At 39.7% G+C, this 14,441-nt stretch overlaps 1 protein-coding gene across 1 annotated transcript in view; it reads right to left on the reverse strand.

Annotated features, from left to right (window-relative positions):
• Positions 1-6,840, reverse strand: part of LOC139142332 (adhesion G-protein coupled receptor G6-like) — a 51,999-nt gene extending 45,159 nt beyond the window's left edge. The window contains exon 1 of the mRNA XM_070712241.1: positions 6,497-6,840. The gene's annotated coding sequence lies outside the window, so the exon portion shown is untranslated. The remainder of the gene's footprint in view (positions 1-6,496) is intronic.
• Positions 6,841-14,441: the final 7,601 nt, after the last annotated feature.

The raw sequence follows: 14,441 nt of genomic DNA on the forward strand, positions 1-14,441 counted from the left end.
TTTTCCTTTTTCTTGCTCGTTACTTGTCGGAGTCAATGTCAAAAGTGTAACTTCTGTTGTTTGCAAACTGAACGTGGAACGACCAATCGTACATTTTATGATTTTAGATACCCGCAACCTCTTAAGCTTACTCTTCCTTATTGCGGTCAAAATCATTCGGTTACAACCTTGACAACGCAGAAGTAAAGCGCGAGAAAATACCTGGTATACGTTGGTTTTATACACAATGGGTTGAGGAACTGTGGTTTGATATGATACAACTTCTTCATTTTGAAACTTTGTTGTTTTCAGGCCTGGAAAGATGAACTGCTTTCAAAAGGCCTGAAAGAACGTTTCCATTCTGATAATCTGCACGCATGCGCTGTTTTCATGAGGGTTGCAACCTGTTATCGTTCTACCAAACTAAAGGAAAGTTTCAAAACTTTACAAATAAAAGTAACTGTAAGACAGAACGCGCCTCGGGACAGATAGTCGGTCTCTCAAATTTCTACAATTCTTTTCTGATCTACCACGTGTGGGGGGCTCATTTTAAAGCTCTGGGAGAAAGAAAAACTCTCACCGGTTTAGTTTTTCGAATTCGAAAACTTTATTTTCCGCCGCCAGAGATAACACAGGAATTGCGGCCTTTTGAATTTCAAATATATTTTCAAAATATTGGGTAATTTGTTGCGCTTAGTTCCAAACTTTGCACGGTGACCCCCGATTTTATTCTTGATTTTGAAAGAGAGTGATTGGAATATTCTTTGAGGAAAGTTTGAGCAAAAGTTTAAGTCTTTCACTCTCGAGGCACATATTACCTTAAAATGATAGTTTTCGCTCTGATAGAAATGTTAAATACTCTGATATACGGCAATAACTGTAGGAGACAAAAATTCAAATTTCTGAACTACTTTCCGTAATGCAGACAGCGCATTCGATGGACTATTTACTGACCGCAGGACGGTTGGTCGTTGTACTGGAAGCCTTTGAGCGCTACTCGGTGAGTCAAAAGCCTCTCTCTGTCGTTGTCTGTTTTCAGAAGTTTTTACATACACAAGGTCAAGGTCTTACTTCAAGTTAAGAGTGTTCCCGGTGATAGAAATTCTTGAGAAGCGAGTTGCCATGAGATTTTAAAGATTAAATATTTATCCGGCGTGGTACAATGGTTACGGCAAACACTAGTAAACGTTCACAATTTATGACAACGATATCATAACATGCATCTGTCGACGCCATGGTTAATTTAAATTCAATTACATCATTTTTATCAGTCATAATTCATTTGCAATGGTCTGCAACTCGACGCCAATAATTACTTGATCAACTATTGAGCAATCTAACGATAGGCCGTGTCACGATGCTACGACCTGAGTCCATATCAGAGGCCTGCAAGTTCTAAGGATTTTGTTGAGCATATCGACCCTACGGCATAAATTCAATTCGGAAGTCATAATAGCATTCGTGCTTGGCAACATAGATATTTCATCAATGGCATTTAACTACCTTTACTCTTGGTTGGGATATCGACGACATCTAGATAGGGTCAAATTAGGGTCATATACAATCTCAGTGACAGCTTGGCCAGGTTGTAAATACCTCTTTCTCCAGATTATTATGGTTTATTTGTCACTGTTAGTATTACAGTCATACTCATCGTACGTGCTGTCATTTTCCGTCTTGCAAACTTTTTTCGTTGAGATTAGATTTAAAAATTGTCAATAATGAGATGTGCAATAATCATAATTAATCCACTTTTAGGATACCCTTGCTAATTGGCGTCCAAATTATGACCGCTCTGGTCACTGAATATCTTAAAAAGTAATGTCATTCGATTTATTCTTCCCTGTTGAGGCTCTGAAACATTTAACAGCGATTAATCGTTTATTGCTCTTAATCACGGTCCCTCACTGTGGAGGGACCGTGCTCTAATTTGAGTAAATTTGCACATGCAGCTACTCAAACATATTCAGTAAACCATAGACTCTCCAGAAAGAAATTCCATGTGTAAACATACTTGACTCCAGTGATTCAGCGAGGAAAATAAATGCTGGCGTGTTCTAGTTCAAGGTTTCGTTGAAAACTAGAGTTCAAGTCCCCCTACATTCAAAACATTTCATGACTTTATTTCACGTCTAATGTTGTGAGTTATCACAATGCCGTTTGCTTGATACTACCCTTATGGGGCTAAATTTGAATGAACTAATAATATCTTTAGGAGCTTCATAAGACTTGGTTCAAGTCTGTGATTTTTTAATGTTTGAGTGGAGTGAACGCAATGATATGTATTTTGCTTTCATGTGAAACGCGCGCGTTGAGTGGACGCGATGGGTCGGGTGAACGCTATACAGGGGAGTTTCACCCGGAATCCGGCAGAAACTAACTCACTACTGCGCAGACTCAAAGGCGACGCATTCAATAGCAGGGAAGGCCTACGCTACCAAATTCCGAATAGGTTTGGACGAAATAGGAGAGACACAAGAGAAACTGTTATAAATGATTTTATTTCTTAAAATTCACCGACTTGAACCACAGTCTAGAGCTTCATATAACTTGGCCAGTTAGTAAAATGATTTCACACTTCACACGAAGTTCGGAAGTTATATGATCAGATCTTTGAGGTGGATTTTCTTAGTGCTTGTAACATATTCGTTGAAGCATTACGTGGCAGGGATTGTAGTAAGTCATTGTGAAATCAAAACAAGATCGTTCTGATTTGAAATTCGGGAACTGAGTCCTGTTGAAAGCCAACTGTCTTGCGTAGTGCTTGGGATGTAATGGACACATCATGAATATTTATCATATCTATGCCTATAAATGCTCAGAACCTTGATGCATACATTTTCGTGTGAGAGAACAAGCAATATCACATTCTACACTATAGTTTACGTGGTTCGGTAAAGGTTGCAGCTAGTACGAATGACGGCGACCAGGTTTGAAATCTCAGACTTAGGTGATTTGATCCGGGATTTTAACACACATCGTATCGACTTGAACTATAGGGTGTAGACAACGTGAAATTCTGGTCATGGCAGCAGATCGTTTTGTGAAGACACACCGTGGTTTAATATGGAGGGACTGTAGGGGAACCTTTCGCTGGCAAATCATTCTACCAACTGACTATTTGGCGCAATCTGTCAAAACACAACCTTTGACCTGCAGAAAACTGTCACACGGAACACACTTCCTCTCAACAATGATGATTACACATGAGATGACGTAACGAAAAGTGCTTTTTTCAACAGCGTGAACAAGTTCTGAACATGACGAAACAGGTGCGGGCAACCTACCGCCATTATCCTTAAAAGCTGCAAGGATTTTCCATAAATTCTGTTTGATCTGAGCCAGAAAATCCACTGGAAAATACATCATGGGAACACTTCCGAATGCTAGTTTTCCATGGACTAGAGATACTTACTATCTCGCTCCGGGGTATATGCATAAGCACAATAAAAAATTAGACTTGCTCCAAGTCGGTGGACATACAAATGTCAAAGCAGATTAAACTGCTTTAGCAGACTGTCGCGTTAGTGGTAGGGTGTTGTGAACGCGCTCGCCCAGCCAGTAACTGCTGCCGAGAAAAAGCCAAGCGTCTTTGGGCCAGTCTAGAACGTGCACTGAAAGCTATATGCGGACCGTAGTATATGGCACTTTTCCTGGCTACCAATATTTTGCAAGTTAATATTGTTTACGCTCAGCTTGAAATAATTTTGTTCTGTCCTTCATATCTTGTAAGGGAAGTGCGTTGTTCCGGTTCTCTTTATTTCCCACCATTCTTCCAAGAGCCCAGTCCCGTGGTTAACCCCACGGGTACGGTTCCGACGCTTTATCGATTTGTTTATGGGTGGATCGAAAACAGTTGCATTGTGCTGCCGTAAGTGTCGACACACCCTTATCTGTTTCTTTTGGAATTGTACAAATTATCATGAAAATGGGAGAGAGAGATCTCGGCAGTTTCTCCGTTGAACCAAAAATAGGAAGCATTTCGCTTGGCTTCCTCGCACCCCTTCGATAGCTATGCACGCTGCCCCAATATGAGCCTTGACCAGTTTGTGCATCACATGGTGTACAGTAGTCTCGTTTACCAGACCTCGTCGCTTCGCCACTGCAAAGTGCGCCGCTGGCGGTAGGACATGGCGAGTCGCGGAGCGACGAGCTTCGAGTCGCGAAGCGACGAGGCCAGCCAGTGGAAAAATGACTTCATGTTCCTACCGCCAGCGGCGCACTTTGCACTGGCGAAGCGACGAGGTCTGGAAGCGAGACTAGGTGTACAGCCACTTGCATTCGCAACATGTGTGGCTTGGTGGCTTGGCGATTGCCTGTGTGTAAGAAATTGATTAGCATCGTTGTAATGAACAAGGGCCTGCGAGAGAAACTGGACTTTGGCGTTCCTGAGGTTCTTGTCACAACACAGCCTGAGTCAGTCAAATGATACAAAAAAAATGGAAGTCATGAAACAAACGCTCCGCGATACACACGTTTACCAAGTTCAACGACTGTTAATCTCACGAAAAAACGGATAAATTTATTTCACAAATTAGATTGGATGGCTCCTATTCCATATTATAATTTGTAATCTGCTATACTTTCGGCATCAAAAGTGGTCTTCTTTGCGTTTTATGGGTCATTTCTGAGTTCGGGGAGAGAATCTACGTGGCGAGTTCACTTTCGTTCCACCCATGGATGTCTTTTTTTACATCTGTCATAACGTAAAGGAAAGAAGCTGGAACTGACGACGAGTGTTGATGTAACTGGGACTTATTTATTGAATACGGAACCATGACTACGCCTAACGGCGCAGTCAATGATACATGAATCTGCCTGTGTGTCAGTCGGACCAAGTTAGTTTGTCCTCTGTTGAGTCTTGGTCACTCCACAGAGGAGTGACCGTGGTCCAAGTTCTCGTTTCGGTCAAAGTTCTAGTTTCGGAGTGAATGTCCTGTCTCGGTCACTCCACAAGAGAGTGACCGTGGTTATCGGTCCTCGTTGTTAGTCTCTGAGTTAGTGTGTCCATTTATACAGTATCTTGGCTATGTCGGATGCCGACGCCATAAAGAATATAATAAGACAATACTTTGATTTACCGACATTAGAAAAGATTACAAAAGTAGAAATTATCACTTGCCCGTGCGTGGCTTGCTACAATTCTTTTGTTTCAAACCCACGCCATGAATAAATTAAAATGATGACAACGGCTCAATATTACGATTGGTTGAAACACAATAGAACATGGGGGTAGTACGCAGAATACCTCCATGAGAAAAATTAGTTACTGGGTAATTCTTTCAAATGTGTAAATGAGCGAGATCATGTTGTCGATACTGTGCTGGTATTTCGTGGCGCCAGCATTGTTAGAGTCCTAACCACAGTCCTGGAGGGACTGTGTCCAAACAAAGAAACGTCAGCTTGATCACTCGCGTCCCAGAACGCTAATGTATTTTGAGCGTGAAATATTACTATTCTGTGCGCCAATTTGGAAGATTATGACATGGGCCAATTTCGAAATAGAAAATGACCTCATTTTCAAAATAATACGTCCGTTCCCTCTGAGTTGAGAATATGACAAAGTACATTTCTTTAAAAGAAAGTCTGAAACACATGTGATTTGCTCGTTTGAGCGTGTAGGCATTTGGATGGCGGACTTTGTGCGTCTTCTTGTGACCATCTCTTGGATTGCCGTCAGCATTAGAATAAATAAAGCCTGTTCGTAAATCTTACTAACAAGAAAAACACGCTTGGCGTAAAACGGAAATAGAGACCATGTCACCATGGGAACTGGTCAATTGGACCCCACGCCGATTGGACCCAAGTCAATTGGACCCAAGTCAATTGGACCCAATGATAGAGATAGAGATTATTTACATGTAATCATTTCACATTTTGTTATTGTAGTAGCTCCATGGTTCATACATAGACTGAAGTCCCTCTACTGTCTATAATTCCATAGTGTAACTGCATATGCGTTTCAAGGCTGTAAGAAGTTGATTATATAGTTGACTTTTTAGCATTGGGGCCATGGCGTTGATATGCGTGAGTCTCTCTACTTGAGAATGAACCTTGCTTTACATATTTGCAACACCTGTCATCTCGTTCAACGCCATTACGCTTTGTACGCCGGAGTAATACCCTCTGTTTACCCCCATGCGTGAATACACACACTACCGTTTACCAAGCACCTTGTCACAATCATGGCTTTTACGAACGCCACTCCACCCAACCAGGAACACTGAAACTTGGAACTGTGTGACACCGTGGCTTCACAAGCTAGACTACCCACGAAAAATACGTCGGGAGTACATTTGACATTCGCTGTTGAACCCGTTTCACTGTTTTTCTGCTATGATTATCATACATACAGCTCTATGACGTTATGCAGAGTCCCCCTTCCTGCATGCTTTACAGCTGACTGAACATTGAAAATGATCGGTAGGTTCCATGACCGACTTTTCCATGATTCAACAAAGTAAACACATTCCATGGAAAGGCTGAATAGTCTTTTCCCGTTTACGTCAACACTTACCCGATTGCAGTAAATTCTCTGAAATCCTTGAAATCGGCCTTTCTCTGCTTCGTGCGTGGTACCGATCAACCTCAGGGACAACAGTACATTCGCGGGGAAGTTTTTCATGGATCCGCTCACAGCTTGCTTCACCGTCACTTTTTTTGCATTCGGTGCAGATGATTACAGAATAGGTCCTTTACAATGATATAGATCATTCACAATGTGTGTATCGTACAGCTAACGATACTAATCCCATCACATTGGACCCGGAATTACCACATTCAAGGGTGGCACACAGATCCCCACAGGCGTACGGATTGCCGCCGAGAATCAGACTGGTGTCCGCGTCACTGTTGTATGACTCGCTGTGCGTCCAGGATCAATGTAAACAGAGTTTGTATTCAGGTGCCCATTATTACCTGTGTTCTATTGTTCGGTCAAATTCAATCGCTCTTCTGGAACAAAGCAGTGATTAGCATTTGTTGGAAGGCAGGGCATTAAGGTGCGGAATTGTGTTTTTATCGTTTTTAGAAAGTTCAGCTGGAAGTTTAGAAAGCTAAATTAGAATTGTCTAAATCTAAATCTAAACTTAGAAAGTTTAGCCAGAAGCGATAATTATCGCTTTCTAAATAGCGTTCTAAATTTAGAAATTAGCTGAAGTTTAGAAAATCGGGCCTTGGGTGAAAAAAATTTGTTCGAGGATATGTCGGATAGAATCAGGAAAATACTGTATCAGTTTTGCCAAGCGGCAAATCCAAAGCTCAAATGTGATTTTTTCATAAACCCGCGAGAAAAGCACCCTTATTGAATTGACCATTGCAACGGGCAAGAATTGAATGTCATGAAGTAGAGAAATGTGGCTCTGAGTGAGCGATGACGAAAATTGTGAATGTTTATTCTTTGACCGTCAAAAACAAAGACTGTCAAATAGCCACCGCTAGTGTTAATGACAAATAAATCAGATGTGTGACGTGAAGACGAATGTAAATAACCACACTGCCACAATTCGCATGACCAAGGTGTGTTCAGACACAGACAAAAAGAGGGTCAGATTGTTCCACGACAATCGTGTCCATTGTGGTGCAAATTAATGCTAATATGCCTCATTAGCATTAAAGGGACATTATTTGTATCTTTTGATTTTTTTTTTCATTTTTTCGATGACTGAAATCCCCGGTCAAATCAATAGGAGACCTAAATTGTGACTATGGACGGCTTCAAGGATATGTAAAACCACCTTCTTGCTCTTTACGGCAAGGTTCAATGTTTGTAAGGGCGTCCGCGCGATTTGAACCAACCGCCATGATTGAACCCCAGCACATGACCAATATTACTACGCATACGTCAACTATCAAAGTACAGCTAGAACGCTGAGCGGCCGTCACCTACACACTAACTTCAGCCACAGTCCCACTACTTCGATGACAGAACGACGGTGATAATATCGATTTGGCTGAAATGTTCCCAGAAATCTTTGCGCATTCACTATAGTAATTCAAATACAGCTTACATGTAATGCATGTACGATTATTCATTTCAACCCCATACAGAACGCTCTGTTACAAATCTCGAACCCAGCCAGTGCCTTTCTTAGAATAAGGACATCCTAACAAGGTCACATTGGCAGACCGTACATTTCATGTATATGCTGAGACCATTATTGGGGATGGGGGTGGGGGTGTGGGGTGGGGTGTTGGTTGGTTGAAAGGCTCGATGAAACCCGAGTGATCTGAGGTTTTCATTACTTTTTTGTCATGACTGAACAATGTAACATATTAAATTGTTAGTAGGGGGAGTGGGTTACACTTTGAGATAGCTAATGAGCATATGCTGATGAGGCTAATTAACATATGCTAATTAGGTATTCCTGAGTATACCCACTTCCTCTTGTGCTGTGTCTGAGTACTATCGGTTCAAAGGAGGTACCAAAATATGGTGACAGGAAGAACGAAATGTCCATCACAATGACGGGGTTTTAGTGGTATCCGTTCGCGACCCGGACACGACTCACGGTGGTACTTAGGGATGTAAGTTTAGATTGTCTTTTTGGCGGTATGGAATGTGATAGCGTCAAACCGGTTGTTTTTGTAGGTTAATGATTCAAATCTATCAAGATTCACCACAATGCCGTTCTCTGATTTTTTCAAATGCCTCCCCTAACATACTCAAAACTCGTACAAATGCCCCCCCCCCCCTCAAAATAAGTGTGTTACTCTTTCCAGGGAAGGAGGGCGCTGTTTCGACTTATTTTCCTTTACGGGAAAACTTCATCTTCTAAAACAGTAAAACAGCGATCACATTAAAAGGTTTGTAAACATGGGAGGGACATTAATTGTACCTGTTAGCCTTTTTTTCATTACGTGTTGTCTTGTCTATCAACTTTGTTTTGTGAATCTACAGCAGTTTCTTTTTCTACTCCAAACAGCATGTAAGAATAACGAATGTTCTGTTTGGCAAAAATACTTTGTACACGTGTAAAGCCCTTAATCATCGATAACAAACGCCTAACGCCCAGTGTGTTCACAACGCGTCAGTACTCCCCAGCTCAGATTGCAACAATGCTAAAGACGGATTAGACTTGATTCAAATCGGTGATTTTTCAAAAATAAAACATTTTGCAAAAGTCTCTCCTACTTCATACTAACCTATTTGGAATTTGGCAATTAGGTCATGTCTTCTTAGCGATCGGACGCGTTACCTTTGAGTCTGCGCAGAAGTAAGTTAGTTTCTGTGATTCGAAGTGAAACACCCCTATTTCACGTTCGCCCCACTAATCGCGGTCACCCCAGTCAGGCGTTTCACATGAAAACAGAACACAAATCATTCCGTTCACCCCACTCATACGTTTACAAATCACAGACTTGAGCCGTGTCTAACGACGAACGTTCAATCTTCGGAACTTAATTATAGTAGACTATCGAAATGCACTCTTCTCCGAACACGTCATTAGTTTTTATCGATTTCGTGAGATTCGCTGTCAAGTGCAAGGTCAAAGACAGAGCAGCGTTATAAAACAAAAAGGTCAATTCCATAGTAAGATTCAATGTTTTACCCACCAAAGTTCACGAACTCAATCGAAATACCGGCAAACCTTCCTTGCGAGATTAGGAGTTGAAATAATGTTAACTTTGAGTTCGACAATCTCATCTGTGGTTCCCTTTACCATGCAAAGGTACGATGAAGATAGATATTGGTTAGGCCAAAAGGAAAAATATTATTCCTTGGCATTGTTTTTGGCAATGCCACACACACAGCGTGCGATTTTTGCTTTACTGTTTTTACTAACGAGCAAATTCTCCGACTAGTTACATTGGTCCTAATGACTTGGAGTCTTGATTTTACAAACTGTCCGCAATAATAGAAGCATTACATATAAGGACAAGGGATGAAAGAACAAATTCTGAGCATTTCCATATTCTCCAAAACAGACATGAAACCTGCCCTGAAAGTTGCAATGCAAAAGTATACATTTGCCGCAATTTCAAAAGACAATTTTGTAAATTAGCAAATCAGTGGTAATTCCAAGGAGCAAATAAAGAAATGAATTATTCTTCCTTGCCTTAGGTCTATACTCTCGAAGTACAATGATTATTGTTGGATATTCATTTGAGAGAGAGAGAGAGAGAGAGAGAGAGAGGGGGGGGAGAGGAGGGGAGACCACGACAAGCACAAAAAAATAAAATGACATACTCTATTATACTTAAAATTGAAATTTCAGGGTACGATACTTTTATTTCTGTATTTCTCTGATTAGGATAACATAACGATGAATATTTGGCTTTTGAAAGTTTATAAACCATCGGGAGTGTAGACGAGTACACAAATATTGTCTCGAATGACTTACGTCTGGCGTTTAGAATCAAGACAGTGTCATTCAATCAAATTAATTAAAATGTCTGTAAAACGTTCTACCGTCATGCTGTCTTGATTAGTTGATTGAATAAATGTTAATTATATCCTTCAGTTTAAGTGTAAGATTAGAGGTTGAATGAATATGTACTTTAACTGTGGGTCATTATCATTAAACATGCATGCACAAACATACGCATTAATACACTTTGCATATATGAATTCTAAAATTTCCCTCTTCCAGCAATAGAGGTCCTATAATGTCAAAACATAGTTGATTTTAAAAGGGCGTCAACGCGGCCGTGTATTATCTGGTCACGGAGATCTTGATCTTGCTAGTAAGTCTTGATGTGTATCGCCATGAAGTCTGCACGACCAACGGAATCTGGAATATGAGATTATGCAAACAACGATAGAGCACTTCGTTAGGAAACGTTTTAAGGAGAAGCTGACGAAAAACTTGATTCGTGTTTATAAGCACGAAGACGAAGGTAGAAACAACTTCCCATACTTACATATGTATGAGCGTCATTGTTGTAGAGGGCGCTGGCACATTATACAGGTGCAGCCAACGAACAGTGCACTTTTAAAGGGGTCCTTATTATGAAAGATATATTGTGCGAGACAAGTAATGTAAACGAACTGATTTTAAGTCCAGAGGGTAATTAATTAGCTGTTCATATTTTGCCCCCCCCCCCCTCCAACTGAACATTTTTCGACTTACCCTCCCTCACTCAAACTTCATTTTTACCTACTCCCTACATGGTCTTGCCTGTTCCCCCACTAATTGTGAATTTTTGAAGCTCCCCTGCCCTGTGGCGAAAAAAAAACTTCTTGATTTAAAAATTTTCCCTTTAAAATTTTATCATTCCCCTGCAGACATGAAGCTCCCCTGCCTTGTGATAAAAAAAAACTGTCGATTTTCCCCTGCCCTGTGAAAAAGCAAGTAACTTCCCCTCTCCTCGTTTTTCCCAATCCCGGTCCCCAGGCCAATCAACCGATATCTGCCCTGCCCGACAAAAAAACTAAAATCTGCTCCCTGCCAGCTAAAAATATGTCCCCTGCCCAAGCAAAATTAAAATTTCCCCTGCCCTCAAAAATTTGCTCCCGGAATAGCTTTTTCGATGAATAGCTCCGTTGGCTGCACCTGATGATATGACACATGAAATTTATTACAGTTCTGCAGGAATCAGAACTGCTAATGGACATACAAATCGTCCCATCATCAAGCTGCTCCCTCTGGAAATCAACGCAACACAACGCAACCAGTTACAGAGAACAACGATCACGAAAACACAACAGGTAACCAGGCAACCAGCGTCGAGAGGCCACCAACTAGGACTGCAGTTGCCATCGCCTGCAGAAGAATTCAAGACTAAAACGATGTGTGAACTCATGTTTCTGAACCCGTTTATATCGAATATATACTCTCATATATAGGACTTAATTACTTAATATTATTCCATAGAACAGAATCGAAATTCTTTCTCAAATTTATTGCACGTTTCACTACCAAATTTACTACTTTATATTTTAACGTTTGAAAGAGAATTAAAAATGCAATCATTCGGTACACTTCTAAATTTCCCGCCGGGGAGAATGTTAGGATATATGTTTTTGTATTACGTCATTATTGGTACAGTGTCTTACCATAGATACTCAGATAGCATTCCTTCTAAGATTTAAGCTTTGAGGCACCGTGTGCCTTTCTCGTGACTCATAGACACTTTCTCCGCCAAAAGTGCTTTATCTAAGGGAAACCCCGCCTTCCAACATCAGAGACATTTCTACCCTCAACGGAGATCACTTCACGTCACTGGACTCTATGTACGGTCTCTCATTCAAGTGCCATGCTTCACTGTCTATTATTAGCTTAGTAATAAAGTAGTCATCTATTGTATTAGACGACTTAGTTTCTCGACTGCTTTCTCAGACCTGGTCATATTCCACACACTTTCACCGTCTTAGTTTTTCGAAAATCGAAAATTTTATATTTAGCCCATAAAAGTTTAAGTCTTTCACTTTCGAGGCGCGTACTACCTTAAAAAAGACAGAAGTTTCGTTTCGTTCACAAATGTGTTGCATAATATTAAAGGTATACAGTCACCTGTAATCTAAATATGCCCATATATGGTCCAAGGGGCGTTCCTTGGTATCCAAAATGCCCATGTGAGGGCGCTGTTTTAAAAAGCGGCCACCCGCTTAAATCTGTGATTGGTTAGATTTTCTCTTTCCATGGTAACTGTGGCCAAATTGGTACAGGTGACAGTATACCTTTAACTTCCAAATCAAACAACATGGTTAGGCCTGTCTACATGGCTAAGGTTCTAAAAAGATAAAAAATAGATTTTACCAAACCGTGGATGTGATAGTCTGCCAGATAATACTTGACCACAAAAATGCGGTGGGATAATAATTCCTTCTCAGTGTCACAATATACACTGTCCCTATAAGGATACGAAAGACAAAGAGTAAATCTTACCCGAGTTATAGTTTGCCCTTTGTGCTGTCTTACTGTACAGGAAGTATGGTCTCTCTCCTTTCCTACTCCAAGCGCAACCTACGTTACCCGAGTCAACGACCATGAACCAACCGACATCATTTTCACATCCGGCGTATACACTATTGATGAAGAAGCGCCTTGAAAACCGTTCATGCCTGAAATAACAATTGAAAAATGAAATCGAGAATGTTCAGTGAACTCATGGGGATTTAGCCGAGCGGTTTTGACTGTGATGTCTTCGCTAGGTGAAATTTACTCATTTGTCACTTACTTGTTGCGAATATGATCTATTATTCACGTTGTAAGCTTGGTTTTCGGGGATGTGTCGGCTAGATCACCGACCGTCATATTACATGGAACGTCATATTTTGAACAAAAATCGAAGAAAATAAGAGAAAAGCAAACAGAAAACCTGATGAAAGAGTGTGCGAATCTTATAGTCTATGTCACCCTACAATCAAAGTTGGCGATATCATTATATAACTTATATAGGCAATAGATTGGACCAATACTGCACGGTTAGGGTGGTCTAAAACCATATAACCTGTTTATAGAACAAAGTAGTAAATTATATTATCTAAATTTGACTATAAATCTATAATTTTTTTAAAGAATCTTAAAACCGGACGATATTGCAAAATATGTACTTACTGACTATTGATGCTTTTAATGGTGTGACTTCGCTCTATTATGTATTATATTATATATATATATATATATATATATATATATATATATATATATGTATTTTTTTATGGTATTACTTCGGTCTATTATAATATATATATATTGATGCTTTAAATGGTATTACTTCGGTCTATTATGTTATATATATATGTATATATATGTATATATATATATATATATATATATATATATATATATATATATATATATATATAATCGAAGTATACAGATGTCCTCGTGGGAAATTACAGTGCTAAATGCAAAAGCAGAGCGTTATAAATAAACAGATTACTTCAAGGACAAAGTAATAAAATCTACCATTACTTTGTACTTGAAGTAATCTGTTTATATATATATATATATATATATATATATATATATATATATATATATATATATATATATATATATATATATGCTTTTAATGGTATTACTTCACTATATTATGTTTTATATATATATATATATATATATATATATATATATATATATATATATATATATATATATAACTAGAAGCGTGCTTTTATATTATGACAGGTTCCCAGTGTTGTGTAGCGTGGAAATTTTATGTAGAAACTAAGGCTGCGTATACAAACAATGGTTGTTGGGGGAGGCTGGAGGAATTCAGGAATTTGTCGTAAAAAAAAAAAAGAAACTTGAACCTAGTAACAGGGCAGAAGCTCCAACTGTTGATAATTTTTGCAATATTTCTATGCAGTATATCAACTACTGTTTCTTGCTGTCTTCCTACAGCATGCTCAAACACACAATGTTCAGTTTGTCGACAAAGCCTACATTTATACATATGTATTAGGTGATAGTTTAATTAGAGTCCAGACTGACAGTCCGTTGTCAGTGATGCAAATGCATGGTACACATACACAGTCGGGACAGTTCAACATGTTGAGGGGAGTAGAACAA

The sequence above is a fragment of the Ptychodera flava genome, chromosome 10 (assembly GCF_041260155.1).
Source record: "Ptychodera flava strain L36383 chromosome 10, AS_Pfla_20210202, whole genome shotgun sequence".
NCBI lineage: Eukaryota > Metazoa > Hemichordata > Enteropneusta > Ptychoderidae > Ptychodera > Ptychodera flava.